The sequence below is a fragment of the Photinus pyralis genome, unplaced genomic scaffold (assembly GCF_008802855.1).
Source record: "Photinus pyralis isolate 1611_PpyrPB1 unplaced genomic scaffold, Ppyr1.3 Ppyr1.4_LG2, whole genome shotgun sequence".
Classification (NCBI taxonomy): domain Eukaryota; kingdom Metazoa; phylum Arthropoda; class Insecta; order Coleoptera; family Lampyridae; genus Photinus; species Photinus pyralis.
This window is the reverse complement of record NW_022170403.1, coordinates 1562015-1577352: the sequence shown is the minus strand read 5'-3', so window position 1 is coordinate 1577352 and position 15338 is coordinate 1562015.

Here is a 15338-nt window from a genome sequence, read left to right as displayed (position 1 = left end):
AGGATTGCTTCAGTATAAGGAACATATGCTAGCCTCTTTGCAATTTTGATTTTTGAAGCCTGGTTATCTTCTAATACCCTTCTGCAACGGTGACCGGACATTAGGCCGCCAGACATTTGGACGCAGACATTGAAACGCGAACATTGGGACACGGAAACTGGGACGCGAACATTAGGACACCGATTCTAGGCTAGGACTAGACGTTTACGTTAAAGCGCATACACAGATGAAATAAGTAAATTAACATTGGTTTAATTTCGCTAAACCTTTTATTGTCTTACCTGCGACCTAATCTCTGCTTTGTAAGGTGATCTAAGCTAAATGATGCTTGCGGTCAACTGTCCGCGTCCCAATGTCCGCATCCTAATGTCTGCGACCCAATGTCCGCGTTCTAATGTCTGCGTCCTAATGTCTGCGACCCAATGTCCTCGTTCTAATGTCTGCGTCCTGATGCCTGCGTCCTAATTTCCGCGTCCTAATATCCGCGTCCCAATGTCTGCGTCCTAATATCCGCGACCCATTGTCCACGGCCTAATGTCTGCGGTCTATTCCCTTTGCGGTCTACTGTCTTGCGGCCTAATGTCATGCGGCCCAATGCCATAGTACCCTACAAACGTGGCATGATGATTCCGACTTGGGGCACTTTCAATCGATTTATGGTTTTACTCCTAACTACCATAGTAAAAAGATTTTCGCCCTAAGACGAGTAACTTTATTGCATTTTGCATGCATTGATCAGTACTTCCCAAATGCTATGTGAGCTATGTTTTTATTCACTAGAAGCATCTATAGTTACAATTTCAAAGAAACGTCTATATGTTGGCATTGCGCAGTCTGCGCATGCGCACATTTTATGTTTACAATATGCGATATGCTTTGCTTTACTAAAAGCGCCTGTGATTAAAATTTGCAAAAAAATATATTAATAAATAAGAAAGTTTATATTGCGCAGTCTGCGCATGCGCACATTAATCGTCAAGATTTTTCTTGACTCAGCTGCCAGAGCTATAACGAAATACATTGAAAATTGTAGGAGCAGTTGCAGCCTTGGACAGAAATTGGGCGCCATCCATGACAAAGTTCGCGATAATATGCAGTTAGCTAGCGACAGAATTAAAGTGCAGTACGACGTGAAAGCCCAAGCTGGTGGTTATCAACCTGGAGATCTTGTTTGGCTGTATCGTCTCCAGAGGAGACGCGGGCTATCCTCGAAATTACAAAGAGTTTGGGAAGGCCAGTATACAGTCCTGAAGAGAACAGACAAAGAAGTAAAAAGGGTTTCGCCCTAAGGCGAATAACTTCAGCGCTTTTTCCATGTATTGATCAGTACTTCCCAAAAGGCCATAGCTATGTGGGCTATGTTTTTCTTTACTAGAGGCATCTATGGTAAAAATTTCAAAGAAATAGCTCCATAAATGAGAAAGTTGACATTGCGCAGTCTACGCATGCGCAAATCTAGTTTTTACTATATGCGATATGTTTGCCATTCCTAGTGCATCTATCTGTAGATAAAATTTCAACAAAATATATTAATAAATGAGAAGCGCATGTGCAGTTTAATCGTTAAGATTTTCCGCGGCTCAGGTGCCAGAATGCAAAAAGTTCTAACGGTTCTGAAGATTTTTCAAGGGTTCTAAACAGTCTAAGAATATTCTGTAGAAAATTGGATTATAAGTGATTTTTAAGGGATCTGAAGATTCTAAGGGTTCTATAGATTCAAAGAAGCTTTTAAAATTCGGTTAGATCCCAAAAACATTTCTTTTGATTCCTCCCAAAGCAACAAAATATTTATTATTGTGTAAATTACATGGGGTGTTCGGTGTCGTTTCATTAGGTTGAGATCCAGCCACCTTTTAGTGTAAAAATACGTGGTCTGAATATTGGACATAGCAGTCAGAACATCCTGTATGTAACATAATTCAAGTTTTTCCTAAGTTGTGAGAATTTTTTTCAAATAGGCACAAAATTGGAAAATTTTGTCGAATTGTCATTTTAATGTTATAGTTGTTTATTCGGTAATTGTTTTTGTTTTATCTGGTCAGGTGTTGATAAAAAGTTGTTATCGGACAAGAATTAATTGGTTGTTTGACAAACAATGCCACGTGCGAGATAGGCGATGCAGGTGGTTTATCAGTTCTGGCGACGCGGAGGAATTTCAAGTGTCCTCGGGAATAACGATACTGAATTTGTGAGAAAAAGTGGGTTTTACCTAAATAGGACGAATGAAGATTAATCGATGTTGTTTCGGGATATCTTGAAATAGGGCATAACTGTCTGTGTCTGTGCCTATGCAGACAACGGTTTAATGGTGTGCAAGAAGTTTTTACGCATGAAATATCCCTCAATTCCCCTCGTACAGCTACAGCCCTACAAGACTATGCAAGCTAAATGGAACGAAAACTTCACTTTCTAAACAATACCCAGGTACTGTAAATTTACTTAAAAAAAACGGGATATCCCATCAAGAATTTGATATGACAAAATGCGTACTTTTGCATTTCCATGAGCGCTGGACCTAGTTCTGCAAGCAGAAAATGCCAATCAAAAGCGTTCTTCTAATTCCCAATCGGTAATTATAGCTATAGAAGTCGCCAAAAAAGAAACAGATATTTGAAATCCCTTTTCTGAACGTGGAACCACTTTTTCCATCTGTGGCACATTTTCACACAATAAAAGACGTTAAGGCAGGTTAACAGTAGTATTATTAGTATAAGTATGGGTTATTCATTTCTGTTATTATTAGTTGAAGTCGTGAATGTAATTGTTAGGTTGTACTTAATAATTTGTTAGCAGTTCTTGGATTATTGGTAATGCAATCTTTTACAAAACGACCTTAGGTTGTAGCAAATAACATATTATTTTACACCATACATTCGCAACATTAACATACGTAACGTATAATTTAGTCAGTATGGATTGTCTTTTCATAAAAATCAATTACAAAACTTAAATCGAGTAGGTATACAGAACAAATGATAATGGAAACATAAAATGTTTTTAATTCCTAATTTTAAAATGCAATTTAAGAATTCCTGTTCAATATTTAGTATGAGAAAAGTTGGCTACTTATAATTTAAATCTCCCTTTTTCTTGTTTCAGTTTGTAAAGTTTGCCTCGAGACATCGTTTGAGACGTCGAGACTAATGCTGTCGGCTTTTATTTTTCGCAAATATTTAAAATGAAGAACTCTTTTATGCTAAAGAAGCATCGTTAGTTATTTTATATATTATTAATGTCCTTTATAAATCGTTTCGCTTTAAATATCCATCGCGCGCCTACAGGTAAAGTGTCATTCTAGAACTCCTTTTCACTTCCTAGCAAAAATACCTGCAATTGTATTTTCACGTTTTGTACACAATGGCGGGATTTAGAGAAGTCCAGATTTGCGCTTCCATTGAACAGAAGATAAAGGTCAAAACCAAATCTCCTTTGCATTATTTCAGTAGTAAACGTTGTTCTTTTACGCGAACTGACACTACTACTAATAGGGCATCGTGACTTACACTTTCACGAGAGTTCCGTCTATCAGACAGCTTGTAAGATTTTAAAACCATGGCAATCTATAGCAACGACAACTGATTAAAAAACTGATAATAAGTTTGTATGTACCATTATACATAATCCCGGTCAGGCTCGGCTCCCAAATTCTTTCTAAGGCTTAATTTCGTATACAAGAGGCCACAGAAATATTGTTTTAAAAAATCATGACTTTCATTTCAAAATGAACCTCCGATGTAAGAATAGAATTTTGATTACGAACTAAATGAGCAAACCTAAAAACGACGGTTAAAATTAAGGGAATGTCCCCAATTTCAAGTTTTAGAAAATGTGGTCATAGACCATGGTGAGAGGGTTTTGTGATCTGATAAGAAAACACTATTATTTTAATTAAATTACTCGGCTCTGCTTTATTTTCGAAGTGCCTAGAGCCTAGATACTCCATCAGCATTGAAGAGCTACTGCTTTACGGTCATCCAGCAATAGGTAATCAAAACAGGAATATGGGTGAAGGTATATTTTTATTACGCCATCTAATTAATGCTAAGGGGTCGTATTTCACAAATGCACTTACGTAAACCTTGTGATCGAACAGAGATTTTCATCATCGAAAAATCCAAGATCATCATTAAAACATACAAGTTTCCAAGTTTTTCTTCATGAGAAAAGATTGTTCTGCTCGCGAAATAAAAAAATCGTACCAACCGGATAACGTAAAGTTAGTTTCTTTAAATTTGTTGGTTGAGTGGAACCGACAATTTATTGAAGCAAGTTTTCGTTTGTTCCATAAGGATTTTTCCAAAAAGGACACTGCCTTCACAACAGATGCAACAACGACACATTGGCCCGTATGAATAAAAGAAAGCACATGCTTATACTTGCAAAATTCAAAGTAAATACTGGGAAGTGCTCCTTCACACTGGGCGACTTAGCAGCGCTGCTGAGCTGCAGGACAGGAATCTTTTGAAACTAAAAGTTACTAACAACAATGCTACCTAGATCATATATTATAGATATAGCATCCTATTTACTTTCAATAAGGAGCATTTATCTATGCCAACATACCGACGTTAAAGTTCCTTATCGCATGGGATAATACGTATTTAATAATAATAATAATAATAATAATAATTTATTGTGAAAAAACATAGAAAATTTTCACAAATGGAAACAGAGTTCGCCATAGGCGATCTTCCACTCTTCCAGTAAGACTGTGACATAATATGCTTAAATAAAGACAACATTCTTTGACATGAGACGCATAACATGATCTAATTATCATAAATATACATGCTTGAAAAACACTAAAAAATAATGAAAAAAATAAAGAACAAAGAAAAAAAGAATTGCACATTTCGTACCTATTTAAACATTATTAACAATGGTATTCTAAAAAATTAGCTTTTATTTCAAAAATGATCAAAACACATGTCAAATATTATTTTTTTGAAATTATCCAAAGATAAACTTAGGTGTTCTTGAATTTGATTTAAGGTTGAAACAGCAATGTATGTGAAACTGCCTCGAAATTTTTTTGTTCTGTATTTGGGTATTGTGAGACTATCAATTCGCAAGTTCACTGCATGCCTACTTGACCGCTTTTCTAAGGTTTCCAGTAAGTATCCAGGAGAACCACTTTTACACAATTTGTAAAGAAAGATGCATAGCAAATAGTGAATTCGTCCTTTCACATTTAATAAATGGATTCTTTCAAGATAAGGGCTTACATGGTCTCTAGAAGGTATACCTAAAGCGAATCTAAAACACGCATTTTGCAAGCGTTGTAATTTGTGTTTATATTGTTGCGTAAGAGAATTGTAATACACCAAACTACAATATTCAAATATGGGAAAAATAAGAGTTTGTATCAACTTCAGTTTTGTATCCACTGGTAGATTATTTAGTCCTGACTCCTGTAGAGGTCTTTTCTTTGTGCCCGCTGGGTGTCTAGAGTCTAGACACATTGGAAGGCTTCCCATTATCTATCCTGCAGTTACGTGTCTCCGTGTCTAAGGATTCGTTCCACCCAGCAGATCGGTGGAAGCGCTCCATGCCTGAGTCCGTCTGGACCACGGCGTTGGGTGCTCCGTTCCTGCGAGTCGGCAGATCAGTATAAGCGCTTCGTGCGGTCGTTCGATTCCACCGCGTTAGAAGACGTTTGTACTCTCGGTCATTGTTGCGAGTGGGTTATCGCACTGTCTCGCACCTAAATATACAGTATATACAGTAGGGCCCTGACACTTTTATTGTGCTGACTGTGCACGAGAGTTAGGTATTCCGGGTTACTGTAGACCCGCTCGTCTTTAGGCCCCCTTCATGGGAGTTGAGTTTTCGGCGTAAACACTCCGGGACAAGGTATGAGCCGGCTGACGTCATGAGACTCTTGCAGACCCTCGCTTTAGGTCCACGCATGGGGCTGAGATTGTACAGGAAGATACGATGGCCGGGTGGCATATGGGGACCTGCATGTGAGAAAATCCTCTGTTCTATGAAACGTCAGCTATAACTGAATGTAGCAGTTTGAGTGTGCTCAGTCTCATGATTAGAGTAAATATGTAGCTGAATGCAAGACAGAGGTACTCCTTGTGTTTGTTGTATTTACAGTGGTTCAGGCCAAGCGCAGTAAGGCCTTGATGATCCTGACGATGTGGGGTGAGTACTTTATATTAACACGAGCTACCAATCTTTACATATAAGAGAGACAATGTATAAAATACTTGTAACTATTAATTAAAGTCACAAACAAATAACGAAAAAAAGCAAATGTATAAATTCTTAAGTAATTTGTTAAATAAAAGAATGCGGGTATATTAATATTGAACAAGTTATAACATTGTTTAGTTCCAGTAAAAAGAAATGTCAAGTTTCAAGAGATATTGCCGCAATAAAAATACTTTCGTCACTTTTCCTGAAACATCTACTTACTCAAGCTTAACAATAATGCTGAAAATGTGGTACCTAACAATCTAAAATACCTGCGTAACTGGTTTCTGTCGGAGCACATGTTTTGGCAACCGAAATTTTCCCAGAATTTTAGTTATTTGTTGTTTTTTTAATCGACGTCGTTACACTTTGCGATTCGAGGGACAATTTTGATGTTCCTGATTTCCTCTCGTTGAGTGTAAATGGTGAAAGGCCATTTACTTAACGTATAGCTACAATGTTTATGAATCTTTTATATTTAACTTTGTAGTAATAGTATTGCTATATATTTTCCAAGGGGCATTTGAGCACATTCTTTTTTGGAATGTACTGACCGACCTGTTTCCGATTCTTGAGCTATTCTGTCTTCAGGATTTAAGTATTATGGTGTTTTGTAATCTGAATCGTCCCTCAGAGCCTAAAATATCGATTTTTTTTGTACTAAGACTGTCGGGGGACGATTTTTTTGGAAAATTTAAAATTAATAGCGCACTTTTCGGTATAGAAAGCTTGCTGAAAGCATGGGCACTGGGTGGTCGATCTTCCATTCTGCCAAAGTAAATTAAGTATCATAATGGCACAGCTTAGCTATAATATAACTTACATTATGATTGGGTTTAGTAAATAACAAGACAAAAAGATAATAAAATAATAAATGTGCAAGTTAAACTTTAATTTTTCCTAGTATTAAAGACTCATAGACATTAGATTTGAAATTGGGGTAACTTAAATTTATAAATTCAAAAATTAAATTAAGTATATGGGGAGCCACATAGGGAAAGCATCCCTTATATTTAGAAGTCCTATATTTAGGCGTATTTAGGTATGTGATATTTTGACTTTCTGATATTGATGCTGTGTAGATCGCTACGCTTTACTATAAATTCAGTTATATACCTTCGACTGTTACACTTTATCAGCTTCCATAGGAAGGTAGCTATAAGTTGGAAGATTCTTTCACGTGTTTTGAGTTCGCCTAATTTTGTATAGATGGGTCTTATATGATGACCGAAAGAAATGGGATGAACAAATCGTAAGCAAGAATTTTGCAGTTTTTGCAAAGTTGCCTTATTGTAGTTCGGTAAAAAATTAAAGTAGACTGCAGAACAGTAATCTGTGTGCGCATTTTGGAAAAAGGATTTACATGAAAGTAGAGGTACTTACTGGTTTCTTCAGGGGGTCATCCCGCCTTCATTTTTTATTTCTGATCCACAAAGTACATTAAAAATAAAAAGACCCGTGTGTCCTCAATTTTTATTTGCGAGTAAAATAAACCCAAAATCAATTATTGAAAAGCTGTGTTTTTAGTCCGAATTTGAAACGCTTCAGACTAAATACGTCACAAACCTACAACCAATCACGTAGAAGTGAGCTGGCAACCTTACCGAGGGTCTGACGTTTGTCACATTTGACGTTTTGAGAGGGATGTTTAACTGCATCTAGCACGAAAGTGACAAGTGCCTGTGACAGATGACGCAAGTTATAAATGCCATTCTCCTGCAATATTGCCAAGTCGTTATGTCATCTGAATGGTTCTAGGAGCTGATTGGTCGGGCTTATTACGTCACAGAGCCCGCCACAATCATATCGTTTTGAATAAACCTTTAAAACCGCACATGTTCATTATTTTTTTGCTAATCAGCCTCTATTTTTAAATAAACTTTTACTGTCCAAAAAAATGTTTTATGGTTTCAGGTACACGCTTATTAAATTAGAACTGCGGAATTCAACTACACTGTAAACCCCCCAATCGCTCGATTTAAAGCTGTGTGTCCCAAAGATAGTTAATGCTCTCTCTGCTCCACAACTTGGTACTTCTTTGTGAAGTGAAGCTGCTCGTATTTGTACAGCGTTACTTACGCCTTTGAGTCAATATTGTCAACCTTTCACTCGTTCTTGTGGTGCTCCAGTTGATTCATCAATCATCAACTTCACATGGATTGAGTTGTAACACTCATATAACTGGACCCAGACCTCGACACGAATCCTTAAACCAAGTAGTGTACCGAAGCTTGGCATCTTTACAAATTCACTCTGCTCTTGAATCATGTGGGACATTGAGAGATGATAAGAGAAAAGATGACGATCCCTTGCGTGGGATGTAACTGTGGTAGGTACGCTTGCTCTTAGTTATTTGAATTCTACCAGTAGATCATGCGGCGCTGCGGTTGCCGAGTCTGAATGTCGGAAAATTAATAAATATAGAAACCTTGGCCATCAATTCATCTTCTATAACCCAGTTCCTTTTCAGTTGATGGGAATTGACCAGAGAAATCAATTGAAGATATTGGCAACAGACTCGAGCGTGCAACTGGAAAAAAACGAGCCACAGAATATGTGTGGCAACGACTTTCTATTGAAGTTCAACGGGGTAATTCGACTGCGATATTGGGAAGTTCTAATGGTTTTAGTTCTATTTTCTGATTTTATTGTTATACACTCGTCCATTCGCACCCTATATTTACAAGCACTCTTCCCCATTTTTTATAATATTACCATTTATGTCTATTTCAAATTATGGCAGACATATACTTTAAAACATAATATGTTTTGAAAGGGTGAAGGGCCAAGTTCACAAATAGCTATGACCCAAAATTTTTGGCGTTTCCCTAAAATGTCGAGGGCAGGTTACGTTAGTTAATTATATTTGGTATAAAACACATTACATTATTATTATTATTATTATTATTATTATTTGTCAAAACGTACAAAACGTGTGGATAATATTCTTCGACCTTGTTACACATCGCATATTATGCATACTTCACCACACGTTAAAGAATAAATTTAATAGGCATTCCGCTACGATCGGAAGATCAACAATTACATACTGAGAATAACAGGTGCCATAATGAACAAAATGAACTCAGACTGAGGAAGCGACAATAATGGTCACAAAAGTATAGAGATACACCGGAAAATCACTAAAAATGTGGTAAGCGCGTTATTAATAACATGGATAAATAAATCTCAAATGATGCCTAGAAGGGTTTAAGTACGTACAAAGTTAACGACCATATCTACCATAATTTCCAATCATTAAATAAATTTAATGAATTGTCATTTTCTAATGTAGGGTAGAGCGAAATAAAGATAACAACGTGCAGTTTATTATTTTGTGCCAACTTTTTCTGGAGCATAAAAAATTTAATTGAATTTCTACAAACCATTAACCGTCTTTTCGATTGGGATAAATTTTTGTTCCATTCGGCGCTTCGTTTCACATACAACCTTTACTAATTTATAGTAAGCGCGCCATGGCTGTTAAAAAACAGTTATCCTTTAAGATTTCTGCCAGCTTTAAAAGTACTAGGCAATATACGTACTTATTTATGGAGTGAACAGAAATTAAGTGTCGTAAGATTCCATGCTTTACAAATTACACACATCAGAATTCATCATAAATATGCAAGTAGCATACATAATTCGAATTTTTTTATAATCATAAATTTTAATAACACGAACTTTTAGGTTGACACGAAATTTGCATTTGGCATTTATTTTATCATGGAGATTATATTTAGTTCTAACCATAAACAATAATTTACTTTTATATCGATTGTAAGAAGATATTATACGGATAATCGAAATTTGGCATTCAGAAAACTGCCTAAAAGCTTTCAATTAGCATAAAATTTATTCGGAAATCATTTATACTCGTTTTTTATTACATATAAATAAATATAAACGAAGAACATCAAACGTAAAACGTTTCAATTTTTAATGGGTACGCTTTAGCGTGGTAATGAAATAATCATAAGCTTGCCAATTTAAAAATACGTTCGGTATCCGCCAACATATAAAACGTAATGGGCATTTTACTATGCATGAATAAATAAGAACGCCGAAAATAAATAGGTAGGCAGACAAGTTCAGTTTAGATTCGACGAAAGCAAACAAAAGGTTAGAACAGTTATTTGAACTGGTCCCGTCAAAGTGTCCATGCAAAATAAATATAAAAAATAAATAAATAAAATTCGACCTATTTCCAATTATTATACTCTCACCAACCGAATTAAGCAATGATTGCGCGCTTTCTTTAAGCTCTAAATTTGAATTGAATTGGCGACTGTATGAGTTCTTATGTATATTTCTATTACGAAATGACTAACTCCTCTTTTATTAGTTTTGTAATTAAGGTGCGAAGAGGTGGGAATGCCAACTACTGTTTTGCGGCTTCTGCCTAGAAAATCAAGCGGTTTGTACAGAATACACGAAATATAATTCGTACATTTGAGTGAAAAACATGCTTAGCTATGCGAAATTTACCTGATGCCATTTGTATTGTAGGTAGATACCTTTTGAACGTATTATACAAATTTACATAATTTTTTGCAAGCAACCGTCTAATCGAAGCAAACCAATTTTTAATTCAATTAATATTGTATGCCCTTGCGATTATTATGTGCATATGATTTTGTGTCGTTTCGTAAATAAAGAATCGTTTTGGAGCTCAAAAATGCCAATCCCTTTCCTCTTCTAAAATTTTAATTTTTCTAGTAATACTCAGGTGGGGTGGGGTGCGCATAATGTGTAAAATAATCATACCCACTTTACTAACCATTTTTTTTGCGGTTTTTGGCACTGTGAATTGTTTTTTGCGCGATTGGTCATTTCTGACTATTTACCATGGGTGTTTCCATGACAGTACGTGGAATTTACCAGTGACTATAAATACGACGACGGTAAAATTACTTACCCATCTAAAAACAAAGCAACAAATGTACTTACCGGCGCCTTTTTAAAAACAATCAGCTCAAAGTCTTACATTACATTTAATCTTTAATTATTGTTATATTAAACGTACAATTTGTGCTGTTGTTTCCTGTAGAAAGAACACGTTGTTCATTTGAACCTGAAGCAAAAGAGATCAATTCAATGGCCCGTATGAATAAAAGTAAGCAAATGCTTATACTTGCAAAATTCAAAGTAAATACTCGGAAGTGCCCCTTCATACTGGTCTGTTTAGCAGCGCTGCACTGCGTTCTGTCCTTCTGCTTAGCAGCGCTGCTAAGTCGCCCAGTGCGAAGGAGCACTTCCGAGTATTTACTTTGAATTTTTCAAGTATAAGCATTTGCTTACTTTTATTCATACGGGCCCACGTGTCAATTTGATTCTCATAGGAGAACTGCAGTCATATGATCAGAGAACCTGACTCTAGCAAGGTTCTAAAAGCGTCCAGAGATTCATAAAAAAAGTAATGTAAGGGAAAGAGGGGGGAGGGGAGGTCACAACATGAATCAATGAAAAATTTAAATACCGTAATGTTTTTTTTGTTCTGATGTTTTAGTTATTGTCATTGTCTTTTTTCCGCATTAGTATAAATTTAACGTTAATTAAAATTTTTATTCGAAAACTCGATGATTGTCAATTTCTCAGATGTAGTCGCTGGCGGTTAGTATTTAGTCAAACAATTGCTGCTTACTTGTTTAAATTAGTATTTCTAGGCGATTTCTTTGATAATCTTTAAACCCAAGATTCAGATCCCTTAATATATCACGTCATTATTAATTTGATAGGTTCTATGCTGTTTTGTACTCAAGCTTCTAATATTTATAAATATAGTTTAGATATACCAAATAAAATTAAAAAAGCAAATAATTTGGAAAATGTTGTTGGGAGAAAATGGAAAGTTTTCTTTGTGATAAGCATGTGTATTGCACACACAATGGTTTCGCCACATTTTAAAAAAACAGTTTGCATTGTTTTAACAAAACATTCCAGATTCTTAACTACTATATACATGCCGTAATATGTCTGAATAAAAAATATTCTACAGTGTATACAACATTTTAGATAATACAATCTACAATAAATAAACGTAAGAAAAGTAGGCATATTTAATAATCCAGAAAACCTGGAAAGCGTTAAAATTTAATAAATTAATGCATGGTCTTTATCACTTTACATTAAATAAAAAGAATATAACCTGCGCCGAGATGGTGTAGGTAGAGCTTGGGGACACAAAGTTAACTTGAAGACATTTCTTTATTTGTTTTTCGTAATACGAAAGGAGGTTTTAATCAATATTTACTTTTCATATCTTACTAGATAAATATGTTTTAAGAAATTACATTCGCTATTTACATACGGGCATAATATTTGTATACATACGTACTTAAAGATTTATTTACGTATAAAAAAGAATGTTTCATTTCTCAGAATCTCTGAATATACGGCATTAAAAATGTGTTTAGGGAAAACTTTGTTAATTGGAGTTACGACAATTATTTATGTTACGCTGAGTGTGAACCGGAAAGATTTGTTATTGTTTTTCTTCCGGGGAAGAAATGATTCGCGTCAGTTCACTATTTATTTCGGTAGAAAGGAAAGTACTGTATGCTTGTGAGAATTCAACTTATTATCTGCTAAAATAAAACTGAGTTATTGCAAGTTCGATAGTTGAAAGGAAATGTTTAATATAAATGCTTGTGACTGCACTCTTTCTTTACTGTGGAAGTGTTCTGCTAAAACTATGACTTAAGTATTTACCTATATGGTATGGTACCTACCACCTACTATAGCTGTTTTAGGTACACTATGTAAACAATTTTCTGAAATCTCAATTTTCTTTCGGTAGTGGGGTGAGATCGAATGCTAATAAATGCTAATAAATATGTACTACGTATCCCCCTCCGTACCCCCTTAACTCCAGCGGTTTCGTTGACGTCTTCCTTGTTGCCTGTATTTGGCTATACAATATAGGTATTTAATTTAAATAAGGATATAATGTAACTGTAACTTTCATACGCCACAGTTTTGAAGGGGGTAAATCCTAATTGGTCATTTGAAACGTCTAGATCTAAGCTATTGTTAAGTAAATACGCGAATTAAATCCGTCAATGAATGTTCAATTTAACAATACATATTCGATTTTGCATATTTATTTACTTTGTGAAGGTAAAAAAGGACTGGACATGCCGAAAAAGGTACGCACATTGAGGCGTCACTTTCAAAGAGCTCCACCGGAGTCAAAGGCATAGTGGCATGAGATAACCTGTAAACGATATAAACTGCCAGTGATGAAAGCAAAGTTTGGATCATGGCATTGTTTCGTCGAGACTAGCAGATCGGCTAACTCCTGGAAAGTAGTGTACCGCATATTCATATACTATCAAAAGCAAGCTCCCTTCGCCCTTGTTCCAATGTCCGCGACGATGACAGATACACCGTTTCCGAACAGCAATCGATGGATGTGACTTTCAATACCCTCTTCGATCCGGCAAAAGATCGACTCCGCCACGCCGAAATGAGTTCCCGACAATTCAACTTGGAACCCAGACAAGATTGGGTGGTCACTAGGCAAGATATCCTAAGACATACTAAGAACGTTTCTAAAAAAGACTCTTTCTGGCATTCTCGTGGAACAATTCAATTCCTCTACCATCAGAATCAGGAGTCTGTGACGTCAATTATATTTTCAGGTAGGTTCACGATCAAAAAATAGAGAAACAAACGATGTCAAAGGTTGTCAAATCACCACCTAATTTACGCGTTATAGAAACCAGTTGAGCCTGTACTAATAGGCGTATAACTTATTTTTTCAAAAAAACAACCATTTAGAATTGGTACCGCAAGAAGTATCGCAGCGCCTTAAGAATTTATTTATTTATTTATTTATTATCCCTCTCTTGTTCTGGGCCCTCAACAGGCTTGCGTCCAATTACAGAGTGACCCGCATAACGCTTTTTAGAGGTGCCTGAGGCGGCAGACGGTCGAGGAAGCGAATTTATGAAGGCAGAATCGCCATTTTAAAAAAAATGGAAACAATTTCCACCATTTGCGCTATAGTGTAAACTGTCATTGTTTTTGAATTTACCACAAATCAAACAAGCTAATTTAATACACTCACAAATTCGCTTCATTGCTTGTGCACTTATTGCACTTATGTCAGAAGTTCTTTTCTGACACAAGCTCTCAATTAAACAGTTCTGAAAACATAATGAACACTCCTTTCGACCTATCTAACATTTACTATCCCTTCCCATTTAACCTTTTTGGGGTGCAATTCACCCCCTTCTCAGGGTTAAAGTTATGTAAGTAGTATTACTTATTTTATTGACGAGATCTCGTCCACAATAACTGCCAAATGTGTATATGATTCACAACTACCATCAGAATATAAACGTAACTCATACGATCCTTCATAGAGATGTACATACCCATTTTCACTCAATATTTTAAATGACGGTAAGCTATATTATTCAATTTCTATGTAAAACTAGTCAGTTATTTTCCGCAAGGTCTGATCATGAAATTATAATTCGAAATCGATAACCTATACGAAAACAAAAAAACTAAATTATTTGCCTCTACTTACCTGCTTATATAGTATTACTTAATTTAGGTGTGCTCCCAAAACTTAAATTGACGTGTTCGAGCGTCTCTGGCAAAACTGTCGTTAAGTAGGCAAATTTCGCATTAACTGATTTCAGTGGGCCACCCTGTAGACGCAATTACGCAAGTAATTACTTTATAAATATCATTCATGATTAAGTTGAAGATCGATTACCGCCTTATAATATTGTTAAAATCTAACGTGTCAATTCTAAAGAAGTCTTAGGGGTTGGAAGAGTGGAAGACAAATGGTTAAAGGTGTAGTCAAACACAAAATTTATCATACGCTCTATTTTTTATCTCAAGAATGTTGATATCATTAACTTTTAAATCGAACCTTTGTTCCATAATTGCAACCATAGCTAATCATAGATTTTTTTCTTCTCAATTTAGATTATAATTGCTTCTTTGTTTCTGCAATCAATCTTTATTAACGGGTTTAACTTCATTAATATCTTTTACAATCTACTGTTAGTCTCGAAATAATTAACTTTGCAATATTGTATATTTAATCACGCAGGTTACAACTACAAAAAAAGTTGTTACCTATCCCACACTTTTTATACCTCTAATTAATGAAT